We start from the raw sequence: 15,630 nt of genomic DNA, 5'->3' as shown, positions 1-15,630 counted from the left end.
GGACTCAATACTGTCAAGATGTCACTTCTTCTCAACTTGGTCTATAGATTTAATTCAATCCCAATCAAAATCCCAGCAAGTTATTTTGTGGATATTGGGAAACTAATTCTAACGTTTGTATAGACAGATGATAACCCCAGAACAACCAATATAATATTGAAGGAGAAGAACAAAGTTGGAGGACTGACAATACCTGACTTTAAGACTTACCATAAAACTACAATAATCAAGACAATGTGATACTGGCCAAAGACAGACAAATAGACCAATGGAACAGAATAGAGAGCCCAGAAATAAACCCACATAAGCCTAGTCAACTGATCTTTGACGGAGGAGCAAAGGCAATAGAGTGGAGCAAACAAGTCTTTTCAACAAACAGTGCAGGAACACCAGGATATCCACGTGCAGAGAAATGAATCTAGACAGACTTGACATCCTTCACAAAAATTAACTCAAAATGAATCACAGACCTAAATGTAAAACGCAAAACTAAAAAACTGTGATATTGTGATTTACAAGAATTATATTTTTGGTCAATCAGATGACCAAGCTGTATTCCTCATACGTATTTGGTCTTTGTCACAGGTCCTGGCTCATAGCTCCTAAAACCCTTGAAGTTTCCTGTGATAAGAGTGATAAAGGTGTCTTTTGTTATGTTAATGAGGCGACTTCCAGAAAACCCTTAGGTCACCTAAGGATTGAGGGGGGGCTGGTTGCCAGGAGAACCAACCACATGATTCGAGGGTTGGTACTTTGTCTCACCCCAGCCCACCCCCACCTCCAGGGAGAGGAGAAGGGTGGCAAATTGAGTTCAACTGCTGAGATATTAATTTTTTAATAAATTTAAGAACAGCTTTATTTTCTCTCCTCCCCCCAGAGCAATTAAAATCGGCTAAAAGTGGGTGTGGCCTGGGAGGCAGAGGGTGTTAAGAGTCTTAGTCCTCTTCATCCTCTGCATCGGTGCTAAGGGGCCTGGGGAGGGGGGATGCTGGGGGTAGAGGCAGAGACAAGGTGAAGTACAGGAGGGGTGTGAGGGGACTTCAAGTGGGCAGGGGGTGGCTGGCCTGAGGTGGAAGCTGTGGTGTCTCCTCTTCCCTGTCAGCCTCTATGTCCTCAAGACTCATCTTTCTGCTCCAAGTCCATCCCTGACAGCTTCTTGTCCTTGCCTTTGCTTCCCATCCTACCATTCTTCCAGCCCCTGCTGCCTGGCTTCCAGCCCCTGTGGGGACCCTTGTCCCTTTCCATGTGATTATCTTCCCAGTCTCCCTGCATGTCAGGCACAGAAGTCACCAGGTCCTTCAAGAAGTCCAACTGCTGGGGCCCCTGGGTGGCTCAGTCGTTTAAGTGGCTGACTTTTCGTTTCGGCTCAGGTCATGATCTCAGGGCCATTGGATCAAGCCTCATGTTGGGCTGCATGCTCAGCTCCAAGTCCGCTCGTCCTTCTCCATCCCACTCGGCACCTCCCCCGGCTCACATGCTCTCGCAAATAAATAAATAAATAAATAAATAAATAAATAAATAAAATCTTAAAAAAAAGAAAAAGAAAAAGAAGTCAAACTGCTGCTCCAGCTCAATGCACTGCTTCAGGTGGGACGTGGTCATGGTTTGGCGCTTCAGGACCGGGTCACCTGGCAGGCCTTCTTCCACAGTGACTCCAGGAAGAGCTCGAGCACCCAGGAGATGATGATAGGTGCAGCCGCTGCCACCTTCCCAATCTCTTCATCAGTTTGCATGAGCTTCTTGACCCACCCCAGCAGGAAGCACACGTCATACTTCTTGCTCGGCATCAATTTAATCAATCATGACTCTATCATGAAGCCTCCACAAGAACCCGAGGGGACAGGGTTTAGAGAGCTTTCAGATTGGTGAACACGTAGAAGTTCTGGGAGAGTGGTCCACCTGGAGAAGGCGTGGAATCTCTGTACCCTTTCCCCACACTCTGCTTTACGCATCTCTTCCATTTGGCTATTCCTGAGTTATATCCTTTTATAATAAATCAGTGATCTAGTAAGAGAAATGTTTCTCTGAGTCCTGTGAGCTGCTCTAACAAATTAATTGAATCCAAGGAGGAGTCATACTTCAATCTGTAGTCTGTCTGTCAGAAGCACAAGTAACAACCTGGGCTTGCGACTGGCATCTGATGGGAGTGGGCAGTCTTATAAGACTAAAATTTTAACCTGTGGAATCTGGTGCTATCTCCAGGTACATAGTGTCAGAATTGAGTTGAATCGTTGAGACACCCAATGGGTGTCTGGAGCATTGCTTGGTGGTGTGGGGAAACCACCCCCACCTCCCCACATTAAAATTGGCTGCTCAGATCACAAAAGAATAGCCTAGGAAAACACCAAGATGATCTTGAGTGTGATGATGACTTTTTAAGATACAACACCAAAGGCACAATACATACGGAAGAAATAATGGAGAAGCTGGACTTCATTAAAATTAAAAAACTTCTGCTCTGTGAAAGATAATGTCAAGAGATTGAGAAAACAAGCCACAGGCTGGGAGAAAATATTTGCAAAAGACACATCTGGTAAAGGACACCTATCCAAAATACATAAATCATTCTGAAAGCACAAGAAGGAAACAAACAACCCAATTCAAATGGACCAAAAACCTTCACAGAAACTTCACCGAAGAAGATACACAGATGGCAAATAAGCATATGAAAAGATGTTACACTTCATATGTCATCAGATAAATGTGAATTAAAACAAAAGTGAAGTACTACTATACATCATATTAGAATGACCGATACCCAGAACACTGACAACACCAAATGCTGGCGAGCACGTGGAGCAACAGGAACTCTCACTCATTGCTGGTGGGACTGCGAAATGGTACAGCTGCTTTGAAAGACAGTTTGGTGGTTTCTTACAAAACTAAACATACTCTCACCATATGATCCAGCAACCTTGGTATTTACACAAAGGAGCTGAAAATTTATGTCCACAGAAAAGCCTGCACATGGGTGTTTATAGCAGCTCTATTCATGATGCAGCAGCTTGGATGGAAACAACCAAGATGTCCTTCAGTAGGTGAATGGATGAAAACTGTGGTCCATCCAGGCCATGGACCATCATTCAGCACTAAAAAGAACTGAGCTACCAAGCCACGAAAGATATGGAAGAAAAGTGTATTCAATGCCTATTACTAAGTGAAAGAAACCAATCTGAAAAGGCTACATACTATATGAGTCCAACCATATGTATTCTAGAAAAGGCAAAAATATGAAGATAGTAAAAAGATCATTAGTTGCCAGAGGTTTGAGTTTGGGTGGGTTGCGGCTGGGAGGGGGTAAGGATGAATAGGTGGAGCACAGAAAAATTTTAGGGCAGTGAGAATATTCTGTGTGATATTATAATAATCGATACATGTCAACACATATTTGTCCAAACCCGTAGAACGTACACCACCAAGAGTGAACGCTAATATAATCTGTGGACTCTGGATGATGATGATGTGTCATTGTAGATTCACCAGTTTTAATAAATATGCCACTTTGGGGTAGGATGTTAATAATAAGAGAGGCTTTGTATGTGGGGGGCTGGGGATATATGAGAAATCTCTGAACCTTCTCCCCAATTTTTCTATGAAGCTTACACTGCTCTAAAGAAATAGTCTTAATTTTAAAAATGTATCCATTTTGCCCTCAGTCTTCAAAGATACTTCCTTTTAGACAAATCTTTTCAGTAGTTACTTTCTTTCAATATGCTGATGACGTTATTCACTTCCTCTGCCTTCCACTGCTGCTGTTGAAGTGTCAACTATTAGTCTAAATGCCACTCCTTTGAATATCATCTGTCTTTTATCCTGGGCCAATTCTTTTGTTTTCCTTTTGTCTTTGCTCTTCTGCATTTTCACTCTGATGAGTGTAGGTGGGAATTTCTTTTACTTCTCTCATTCGAAATTGGGGGACTTCTAGAATTGTGGGTTATGTATTTCATCAGTTCTAAAAATGAATAGCCATGAAATCTTTATTCCCTCTCTACTGTCCTTTTGGAATTCTAATTAAGTTATTGTTAGACCCTTTCACTTTATCCCCCAGGTCTCTTGATCTATCTTTTGTATTTTCTATCCTTTATTTTCTCTGTGACACCTTCTGGATAATTTTTTCTGACTTATCTTCAAATTCACCCAATTATCTTTGTATTCATGAGTAATCTATTAGTTTTATGCATTAATCCATAATATGTCTATATCTATATGTGCATATATATATACCCATCCATATTCATATTCATATCTGTATCTATCTATCTATCTATCTATCTATCTATCATCTATCTATCTATTCATTTCTAGAAGTTCTAACTAGTTCTTTTCCAAATCTGGTGTCACTTTATAAGGTTTTCTGTTTGCAAAGATATTTTCAGTTCACCTTTGATTTATTTAAACTTCGAAAACATAGTTGTTCTACAAGCCTTAACTAATAATTCCATATGTGGAGTCTCAGTGGATCTCTCTGTTGTCTGTTCTCTCTGCTTGTTCTCACGTATAGTGTTTTTTTTTTCTTGTGTGAATGGCACCGTTTGCTGTTAAATATCTTTGAAAATATGTTTATATGGGGGCACCTGGGTGGCTCAGTCGGTTGAGCATCCAGCTCTTGAATTCAGCTCAGTTCATGATCTCAGGGTCGTGAGATCGAGCCCCATTTTGGGCTCCATACCCAGCACGGAGCCTGCTTAAGATTCTCTCTCTCCTTCTGACCCTCTCCTCTTCTCTTCCACCTCTGTAAAATAAGTAAATAAATAAACAATAAAATTAAATTTAAAAAATGTATTTATGGGAATAATTTGAGTGATATGAAAGATGCAAAAATACACAAAAGAAAATACACATTTGTTTAAACCAAATATTTAAGGGCGCTATCTGTTCAAGATCACTTCAAACTAAATTCAATGCTTGAGAGTTTTGTCCTTATATTTCCCCCCTCTGGCATTCCAATAAGATGCCAAGTTCAGCTAAAAATACATCCAAAGGCCAATTCATTTGTGCTTCACCCTGACCCTAATAGCATAGCCCTTTGGGATTTCTGCTCATAACAGTGACAGTCTCCTCTTACACTCTCCACCTTCAGCAGGCCATGTCACCCTGGCTGTTAAAACTAAAGTTCTAATTTTTTCCTGTTGACAAAGGTCTTCAGTGGCCTCTAGGTTCCCTTTACCAATCTGGAATCCTACTTTCTTTTCAAGTTTGCCCTAGAAATTCCTCACTATCTTGTCAGCTTTTCAGTGCTTTAAAAAAAAATTTATTTTTGCATTTTATCTGTAACTTCTAGTTGCTTTTCTGCAAAAGGTTGGTCCAAATAAGTTACCCTGCCATTACTAGAAATGGAAATCAATTAATAATGTTTACAAGAAAAGTCCCATTCCAGATTGAAATTGTACAGTTCCTGATGTGACATGGCTGTAACAGATATTTTTATTTATTTTCACTCTATTATTGTGGGGAGGGGTTACCCATTCCAGTTTCTGCACATAACTACTTTATTTTAGGGGAAGAAAATGAAATATTCAGTAGGAGTCTGTCTTTTGGCGTCAGCAATGAACAGATTCTCTTCCCCATCTGTTAGTGGGGGGAGGGTCAAAAACATTTTCTTTCCCTCTATCATTTTCTCTTTTCAGACATAGAATTTTACAATTTCCTTTATGTTGCAGACTATTTGTTAGCAATTCTCAAAGTGACCTTTATTATTTTGTGCTTACAAGTCTTCATGATTTTTCCTGCTTTTCTTTTATTTGTATGGGGATGAGAATCAGGGTTTGTAAGTTACTTATTCTGGTTTTTGTCGGGGGGGGGGAGGTGGGTGAGGGGAAACTTTGTCTTTCTTCTTGTCTTACTTGAACCCTTGTCCTATTATCCTATTTTCTTATATTTAACATTTAAAAATCCACTGTCTTTATTTTTCTGGGCAACGTGTGAAGTGCTGATACCGAAATTTCTGTTTTATGGTAATGGGATTGGATTCAGAAAATTTTTCTAAATAAATAAGAGAGGATTATAAGAAGTTTCGAAGAAACTACAAGTCAGACTTTTTGCAACAACTGGATTATCTCATCTATTAATAAATCCAACTTCATCAAGCAATAACTTGCTGCTCTCATTATAATCAATGTTTAAAGTGTTCCTAGACTTGTCATTCATGAGTCACCACTATTGAAAGCTGCACCTACCTAAGGGTTTTGTGAAGAAGGGAGATTCCACCCTTATACACCTACATTGAGGGAACCAAAAGTTGATGGTTGAAAAGAAAAAATAAAAGATAAGTAACAAGCCAAAATATAATAACAGAGGCTGATAGAAACTAAGAGATATCAAGCAGAAAAGAATTAGATAAATTAAAATTAATCATTATTTGAGATGATTAAAAACTATCCCTTCATTATAAGATGTGTATGTCTATAAATAACCTCGGACCTCCAGTTTTCCGGATGAGATATTGTAGCTTCACTGTGGACCCTCTTGATTTCCCCTACATTCAGTGATCCTTTGTTCTGAAACACATTCTCATCATCTCATTCCATCACAGGGTCATGGAGAAAGCTGCCGTAAGAGGTGTCATGAGAAAAAAACCAATCTGGTCAAATAAGACTGGAAAACATCAAATTAAAAAAAATTAATCAGTTTTCTCTACTGTATAATTCCTGAGGTTTCAGCATGGGAATATGCACGATGGATCTCTAAGAGGGAAGCTAGTACGTAGCAGTCCCTATTTACTGAGTATCTTGGAACAGATGTTCTCTGGAACACACTTTGGGAAATATGGCTTTTAGGTATAGACTGAGAAATTTTAAAAAGAGGGAGAGAAAATCTATTTCTTCATCCTGTTGGAGGTTGCGTTACTGGTGAAGCTCTTAGAGTCTGTGTCTAATTTCCTAATATTGTGGGAAATATTTATTATCCTTTGAACACAGACACTGAGAAGTCAAGTAACTTGTTGAAGGTCATACATTTGTAAATGGTAGAACTAGGATTTGAATCCAGAAGTTCTTGACTCATACCCTTGACAGGTTATCTTTTTTTTTTTTTTTTTGTATGTAAGAAGAAAAAAAAATCATGATGTTTCCATTACTTTTCAAATAATAACAATTCTTTTAAGAAAACGTGCATAAACACATAAATCCACACAGGTCACTGACGTTCACGCAGCCAGGGTTGGGTTGAGTTTTATAAAATGTGTCTGGGTGTTTGTCCTGTAAAGACACTTTGATTAATTGGCCTAGCACACAGGTACAATTTAAAAGACTCTAACCTTCCACCTCGCCCAACAGGAATGAGAAAAATGCCTATGACATTCATTAAGCACACTAGTCTGCATGGTTTCCCCTATCATCCAGGGGGGGGGAGCCCAGTTTCACCAGCAGCATCTCCCTCTTTCCTGCCTGTTCCTCAGACATTCACTATCCTTCATATCTCTTCCTTGGATTCGAATCCAAGTTTCTGTTTTAGAAGTGATTATCAAGGAAAAAATTTATTGGTGGAATTCTTATGTGGTTCAAGTTGGACGTGAGATTTACAGAGAATTTGACATGTACCGAGTCTCATTCCTTTTGAGTGATGCACTAAACATGCCCAGAGATGTTTCAGATTGTTCCAGGAGCATACATACCAGGATTCGTTAGGACATGATGTATATTTGTGCATCCAGGTTAAAATGGTGTGTGCCTTCTCAAGTCTGATGTCTTCCCCGGGAAGAGGGTGTTACTCAGATGCTGGGCATGGTGACATGCACAGGATTCTTTCCGAGTCTTTAACAATTAACTCTTAAGGATGCCAGAAGGCAGATTTTAAATCAAGTACCAAAACAAAACAAAACAAAACAAAACAAATAAAAAAAACCCCACAAATAAGTAAGAGGATCAATTAAACAAAATATAGAGCCCCAATATGACAATCGAAAGTCTTTTAAAGTGTCCATGAGTTTTTCAATGACACGGAGAAACATTCATGATATAACTTACTCATTTAGCACAACTTATTTACCACGTACTGTATACTAGGCTCTGCATTAAGGACCATTGTGGGGCTGGGGCACCTGGGTGGCTCAGTCAGTTGGGTGGCTGCCTTTGGCTCAGGTCATGATCTCGGGGTCCTGGGATCGAGCCCTATGTTGGGCTATCCACTCAGCTGCAAGTCTGCTTTTCCCTCTCCCTCTGTGATCTCTCTTGCTTTCACTCTCTCTCAAATAAATAAATGAAATCTCTAAAAAAAATACAAAAAGGGCCATTGTGGGGCTTACATTCTGGTGGAGGGGCAGATGTCAACAGGTGTCAAACGATGACAAATGTGTCTCATCTATTGAGGTTCCACGGAGGCTGGAACTTCTCTCCTGCTTCAACTTTACTGACACCAAACACAATTGGCCTTCTCCACTTTCCCTAGCCTGCTGTTCAAATACTGTCATTTTCTCAGCGTGTCATAATGGAGAAAATGTTGGGAAGTCCTGCCAAAGGAAAATAAACAGGTGATATGACAATTACTGAGATGACGGAAAATAAATCAGGGTCAGAAGAAGAACAGCAATGTGATTTTATGTACCTGGTAAAGAAAATTCTCTCCGTAGAGGTAATTTTCAAGCAAAGATCAGGACGAATCTGAGGAAGTAAGCCATTTGGATATTTATTTATTTACTTATTTACTCACTGCTTTATTTATTTTTAAGGATTTTATTTATTTATTTGAGAGAGTGATCGAGCGAGAGAGAGAGAGAGAGCACAAGCAGGGGGAGAGGCTGAGGGAGAAACAGAGTCCCCACTGAGCAGGGGGCCCCACATGGGGATCCCAGGACCCTGAGATCATGACCTGAGCCGAAGGCAGATGCTTAACCAACAGGGTCACCCCGGTGCCCTGCCATTTGGATATTTACAGGTAGAACCTTCCAGCAGAGGCAAGAACAAGGGAAAAGGCCCTGAGAAACACTAAGGAAGCCAGTATATTTAAAGTGGAGTAAACAAGAAGGAGAGTGAAGAAAAAATAAAAGGATATGGATGTAGGCAGGGTACACTAGTGAGCACCCTTTGGACAGAGGGACCATCTGCTGGAATGAGCTTATGCAAACTCAGCAGGCTAGGGTTGAAAGAAGCTAAGCCTTCAGATAAAGCATGAGCTCCCCAGATCACTATAATATTCACCTCGATCAGTACCTTTGGTTGTGTTATATACCTGCTTCAAAAGCAGGTATTCAAGTTTGTAACCCATGCTGTGTGATATGTAGATGCCCAAACAGCGGCTATTACCAGGTAACTTTTGATTTCTTTTTTGAAAGATTTGATTCTCAAATTTTCTAAATGAAAAAAAAAATGAACTTGGTTTTGAAAGAATTGAGAAGTCTCCTCTAAGAGGAAAAGGCAATTCAGAATTCCATGCCAATAAAACTCTTTGGCCAGTAGAACACCTTCTAATCAAGGTGGTCACAGATGTAGTTCTATTCAGCCCAAGGCAGCCTGAGAGGGTGAAGAGGAAGAGCCAACAGGAGCGAGGCACTTCTAGGCTCAAGTTCAGCCAAAGCTGATGCCTCTCCCTGTGGCCTTAGCGGAGGGCCCCTCTGAGCCCAACAGCTGCCTCAAGGGAAGCACCACGTTTCACAAGGCGGTTAATAGGCTCAGAGGCCAGGAGGTTCTGACAGCAGCCTGGCTCAACTTGTCAAAATGCAAACCGATCCTCATTCCCTACTCACAATTACCCTATGGATTCCCATCTACTGCATCTAGGATAAAATCCAAACTTTGCTTACCTCTCTGGTTGAATCTCCTTCCATTCGCCCTCTTGCCCATCAGAACCTTTACACCCTAAGGACGTTCATTTCTTCTGCCCTCCTTTTGCAGGTTAGGTTCTCCTGCAAATAAACCCTGAGCAGGGCTTAGCAGGCAGGATGGTTATGAGGGATCAACATCTGTGGGAGGTGGGGGGGTTGAGGGCTCAAGCAGGCATGGGCAGAGGGAGAAATCCAGGCGGCCGTGCCAGCCCAGCAGAGGCCTCAGGCAACCCTAGGGGGCAATCTGAAGATAGAACGGTCCTTCAGATTGTTCCAAGCTGAGACAAGAAAGCCAGACCTGTAGACCACTGCCTCTGTTAGTTACTGGGCATGGGCCACCCCATCAAGAGCACGGCCTTGGGGACAGCTGGTTCTCTGCAGTGGAGGCAGCCCTGTGGGGACTGACAGCTGGAGGCTATTTGCAGGCAGCATTCCCAGCAGCTAAGGCAACAAGATCTTCCTTAAGGAGGGGGGGGTGTTATGGGTTGAATGGTATCCACCAAAAAAGATTTGTTGAAGTCCTAGCCCCTAGTACCTTGGAATGTGACTTTACTTAGAAATGGAATCTTTACAGAAGTAATGAAGTTAAAGTGAGGTCATGAGGGTGGGCCCTCATCCAATATGACTCGTGTCTTTACAAAAAGGGGAGAATTGGACACAGAGACAGACACCCACAGAGAGAAGACAATGTAAAGAAATACACGAAAAACACTATGTGAACATGAAGGATTAGGGTGATGCATGGACAAGCCGAGGAAACCCAGACTACCAGCAAACCACCAGAAGCTAGCGGAGAGGCTTGGAACAGATTCTCCTTCACAGCCTTAGAAGGAAGCAACCCTGCCGACACCTTGATCTTGGACTTCCAGCCTCCAGAACGGTGAGACCACACACTTCTAATATCGTAAGCCACCCAGTTTGGGGTGCTTTGTTACTGCGCCCTGGAAAACTAATACAGGGAGCTTTGGGCAGCAAGTAATTATAAATACCACATCCTGCACACCCCCGTATGCTATGCAGAAGGGATATGCTGGTGATTTTTCTTTTAACCACTTTCTTTTCTTTCACCTCTCTTGGGTTATACTAGTCGCCTCTTTCTGCCAAAGGTATGTACAGAAGGATTGGCTCTGCCCAGATGCTTGTCAGTCCTTGATAATAGAAGCCCGTGCTCCCTGGGCCAGATGTTCCCCCCATTTTAGTGCATTACTATAGCTCTAGAGTTTGTCACACAATAGGTGCTCAATGAAACTATGTTTGTGAACAAAAAAAAAATTAATGAATGAATATTGAATATTCATGTGCAGATGGGCATTCAATTACGTCTGAAAGTCAGCCAAGGGGAGGCTTTGAAGAACTGGGCTAGAATCAGACCTGGAAAAAAGAAACACATCTAATTTAGAAGCTTAGGATAGCAAGCTGTCCGTCTTATAGTAGCAATGCCAGGGAATGAGCTGAGGAATTTGGAAACAAGACCACATAAAAGGTAAAAAAAAAAAAAAAAAAAGTCAGATTAAAGCAGTGACTAAGAACCAGGTGTGAGGAAGAACGTGAGAGTCTAGAAATACACAAATACTGGAGAGCAAGCACCAGGAGTCACACCCAAGCAAATAACAAGAGAATTGTATTTTCTAACGTAAGGAAGTTAACCAGAAAGCAAGAGGTCAGGAAATTCTCTATGTCAGAAATACAGTCAGCAAATGGAGGACGTGAGTAATGGAGACTTTTGTACTCTTGAAACTGAGGCAGCCATGCTGGAGGCAGAAAATAAGGCCATGGGCTCTAGAGTCAGACCTGGATCCCTACACCAACTCTGCCATTGGCTAGTTGGGAGACCTAGGTAAGAGAAGTCTGGTTCCTCTTGGACGATATGCATACAAAACTGACTATCCACGTGACAGCAGAGTATTTACTGAATGTGACCTGCTTTCCTTTATATGTCGCCTGCAAGGTTCAGAGCTGTTTGTCAGGGGCAATCTGCATAGTGAACCAAAACAGGCATGTGAGGGAAAAAGAAATGATTGGTCTTGGGGTTTATCAAGGCAGCATCACGGCAGCTCCTTCCAAAAGAAGCTACCTTCTCAGGGATGTTCTTGGCTGAGGGAAACAAATTAAACCAGCCAACCCAAGTGGTTCTAGCCTAGGCCCCATTCTAAGAGCGGTTCTGGAAGAAACTTTCCAACATACAGTGATATATATTTCTTCTTCCTTTCCGTCTTGATGCCTCCCAAAAAACCCCGCATTGACTCACATGTTCCTTCCCCTCATGACCAGGGAGCGTGTTTGTGTTCTTGACAATGTCTAGCTCACTGCCTTGTACTTAAAAGTTGCTCAGTAAGTGTCGAATTATGAAGTGTTGGTCCTCTTGTATAGATCCCTGTTTCATAAACTTCTGCGACCGTCATAGTTATATATATCAAGGGTATTTTTAGAATAGTACCTCTACTTTCACTTCTGGTCAAGTTGGACTAAGAGGGACCAGATTTACTTTCCATCCTGAAACAACTGAAAAATTGAAAAACTATATGAAACAGTGGGTCTCAAGATATTAGACATGAGGAGAAGAATGATTCCTAAGACGTGATTACCACAGCTTACTGCGTGGAGAAAGAACAAAAGATCTAGGGAGGCCCAAGGCTGCTAGAAGTCACAGGACAGAGTAATAGTCAAGAGAAAATTGAACACAGACCGAGCTCCAGAGATATGCAGAGGGTTCCCCTCAAGTATTGAGGTGAGTACTGATCAAAACATGCCTGTGAGGAGACCACCCAAGGCTGGAGAAAGAACCACTTAAAGGATTGGAGGAAGCAATCTGCAAAAGTCACCCAGGACAAAGAATAGTTTTTATTCCCACCAGACAAAGTAGAAATCTTCAGACAGGGTGTGGTGGGCTAAATAATGACCCTCCGAAGATGCCCATGACCTAATCCCCAGCACCTGTGAATATGCTATGTCCCAATGACAGAAGGGACTTTGCAGATGTGATTATGTGAAGCATAATTATGGGGAGATTACCTGGATTATCTAGGTGGGTTCCATGGAAGCACAAGAGTCCTTGTAAGAGGGAGGCGGGAGAGTCAGAGTCACATCTGTCACAACATATGCTGCAAAGACTACTATCCTTATTTATTTATTTATTTAGCTAGTTAATTTATTGAAATTCAGTTAATTAACATATAGTGTATTATTAGTTTCAGAGGTAGAGTTCAGCAATTCATCAGTTGTATATAACACCCAGTGCTCATCACATCATGTAACCTCCTTAATGCCCATCACCTAGGTACCCCAGCCCCCCGGCCCCCTCCCCTGCAACAACCCTCGGTTTGTTTCCTATGGTTAAGAGTCTCTTATGGTTTATCTGCCTCTCTGGTTATGTCTTGTTTTCTTTTTCCCTACTATCCTTTTTAAATTGAGATATAATCGACACGTAACATTATATATGTTTAAAGTGTACAATCTGTTTATTTGCTATATTTATATATTGCAATATGATCTCACCACCATAACATTAGCCGACACGTCCATTCTATCACACAGTGATCATTTGTTTCTTTGTGGTAAAAAGATTTAAGATCTAGTCTCTTAGCAATTTGAAGTATATAATACAGTATTGTTGACTATAATCACTGTGCTATGTGTTAGCTCTCCAGAATTTATTTCTCTTCTAAATGCAAATTTGTACCCTTCGACCGACTTCTCCCCAGTTCCCCCACCCCTGAGCTAGGAGTTCAGCTTGTTTATATTCTACGTATTTTTTATTTTTACTTTTTATTTTTTTTAGAGATTTTATTTATTTATTTGAGAGAGAGAGAGAGAGCAAGAGAGCACAAGCAGGGGGAATAGCAGGCAGAGGGAGAGGGAGAAGCAGGCTCCCCCCCACTGAGCAGGGAGCCGGACAATGCGTTCCATCCCAGGTTGGGATCACGACCTGAGCCGAAAGGCAGGCGCTTAACCAACTGAGCCACCCAGGCACCCCCTCTACATATTTTCAGATTCTACATATAAGTGAAATCATATAGTATCTGTCTTTGTCTGACTTATCTCATTTAGCATAATGCCCTCAAGGTTTTTAATAAAAAACTTTTTAAATTGAGGGACAAAAAAACTAAATAACCGATAGTAAGATGCAAAACAAGACATGAATAGATTATGTATTTATATGCCTCAAATATAACAAACCCTCAAACACACTCAAAATTAGAGAAATGCAAATTAAAACAGCACTGGGATACCATTTCTCATCTATCCGACAGACAAAACTTAAAAAGTACGGCAACACATTTTGTTCGCGAGGCTATGGGAAAGCAGGCACTCGCATACGTTGCTGGTGGGAATGCGAATTAGTATAATCCTTCTGGAAGGAAATCTGACAATATTTAACAAAACGACTTGTGCGTTTACCTTTTGACTCAGCAATTCCAATACTAGGAATTGGAATCTACCTCCAGCAATAGAAAAATATATATGCACGAGGCTATTCATTTCAGAATTGTTTTTAATTGCAAAATACTGGAAACAACCTAAATGCCCATGCATAGGAGAGGGTTGAATGAACTATGGTATATCCTCACAAAGGCGTCCTATGCAGTTGTTTCAAAACAGAAAAGAAATGAGGAAGATCTCTATGAGTTGATTTAGAGCGAGAATATCAAAGTGCAAAAGAGTATCTATAATATGCTCTACTTCTTGCAAGAAAGAGGATATAAGAAAATACAGGCATATCTGCTCCTTCGTGCAAGAGAAATATAAAAAGGATAAACCAGAAACCAAACGTTTGTCCTCTACAGGGAATGGTCAGCAAAAGACAGGAAAGAAAGGAAGAATGGGAATGGGTTAATAAGGATGAAGATGGAGGGGCGCCTGGGTAGCGCAGTCGTTAAGGCGTCTGCCTTCAGCTCAGGGCATGATCCCGGCGTACCGGGATCGAGTCCCACATCGAGTCCCACATCGGGCTCCTCCGCTGGGAGCCTGCTTCCTCTCCCACTCCCCCTGCTGTGTTCCCTCTCTCGCTGGCTGTCTCTCTGTCACATAAATAAATAAAATCTTTAAAAAAAAAAATAAGGATGAAGATGGAGGTACACTTCTCTGATGATCCTTTTTTGGGTAGCTTTGACTCTTAGAAATACAATGTTTACAGTGAGCGAATATAAGGAGATCTACCGCATTAAAGTGTTGTAAACAGTTACTCAGCGCAGCGAGCAGCCCGAGTCCCTCCAGAAAGACTGTACTCAATTTTGACATCATGTTATGGATAAACGTGCCCTGGAAAATAAACCAAAGAACCACGGTATACCTTATACTTTTGTAAACTGTGCTTTGTGGGGAACTTCAGTTTTCCCAAAAGGCTGCTGTATTTCGCTAATTAGACTACATCCGTGTTAATTCTGAGTGGGCAGAGGTAGCCTAACCAACTCCCATTATGTTTTGGTACTAAGGGATGTACCTCTCAATAAAGTTATTGAAATGCAAAAAAAAAAAAAAAAAAGAAATATCATGTTCAACGTATCCTCCCCAATAAATAACTGAACTAAACCAAGCTGTGAGGGCAACCCAAAATGGAATACAAACGATCATAAATAAACCTAAGTGTGCGACCTAGTGAATAACATAACCCCACTGAAGGAGATTGGGAAGAAAAGTCCTGAAGTATCCTTGGGAAAGAGTATTTTGACTGGCTGTTGTAAGGCCAAAGACAAAAAGAACCGCACACCGATACCGTACTCTAGTTAGTACATCTGGTTTTTCACACGTGTGGCTTAGCAATTCGGGAATGATTTTATGAAATCTAGAGTTGCATAAATAAGTAAATATATTTTAGATGATGAGAATCAGTTTTCTCAGTCTCAAAGTTCCAAATAAGGGAAGTGTTACAATGA

General features: G+C 41.2%; 1 pseudogene; it reads right to left on the bottom strand.

The window, feature by feature from the left end:
- Positions 1-926: 926 nt before the first annotated feature.
- LOC123791298 (dr1-associated corepressor-like) lies at positions 927-1,787 on the bottom strand (annotated as a pseudogene).
- Between the last annotated feature and the right edge of the window lie 13,843 nt (positions 1,788-15,630).

Source organism: Ursus americanus, chromosome X (assembly GCF_024610735.1).
Source record: "Ursus americanus isolate L20-20 chromosome X, mUrsAme1.1.p, whole genome shotgun sequence".
Classification (NCBI taxonomy): Eukaryota; Metazoa; Chordata; class Mammalia; order Carnivora; family Ursidae; genus Ursus; species Ursus americanus.
This window is presented reverse-complemented; position numbering and strand designations above follow the sequence as displayed.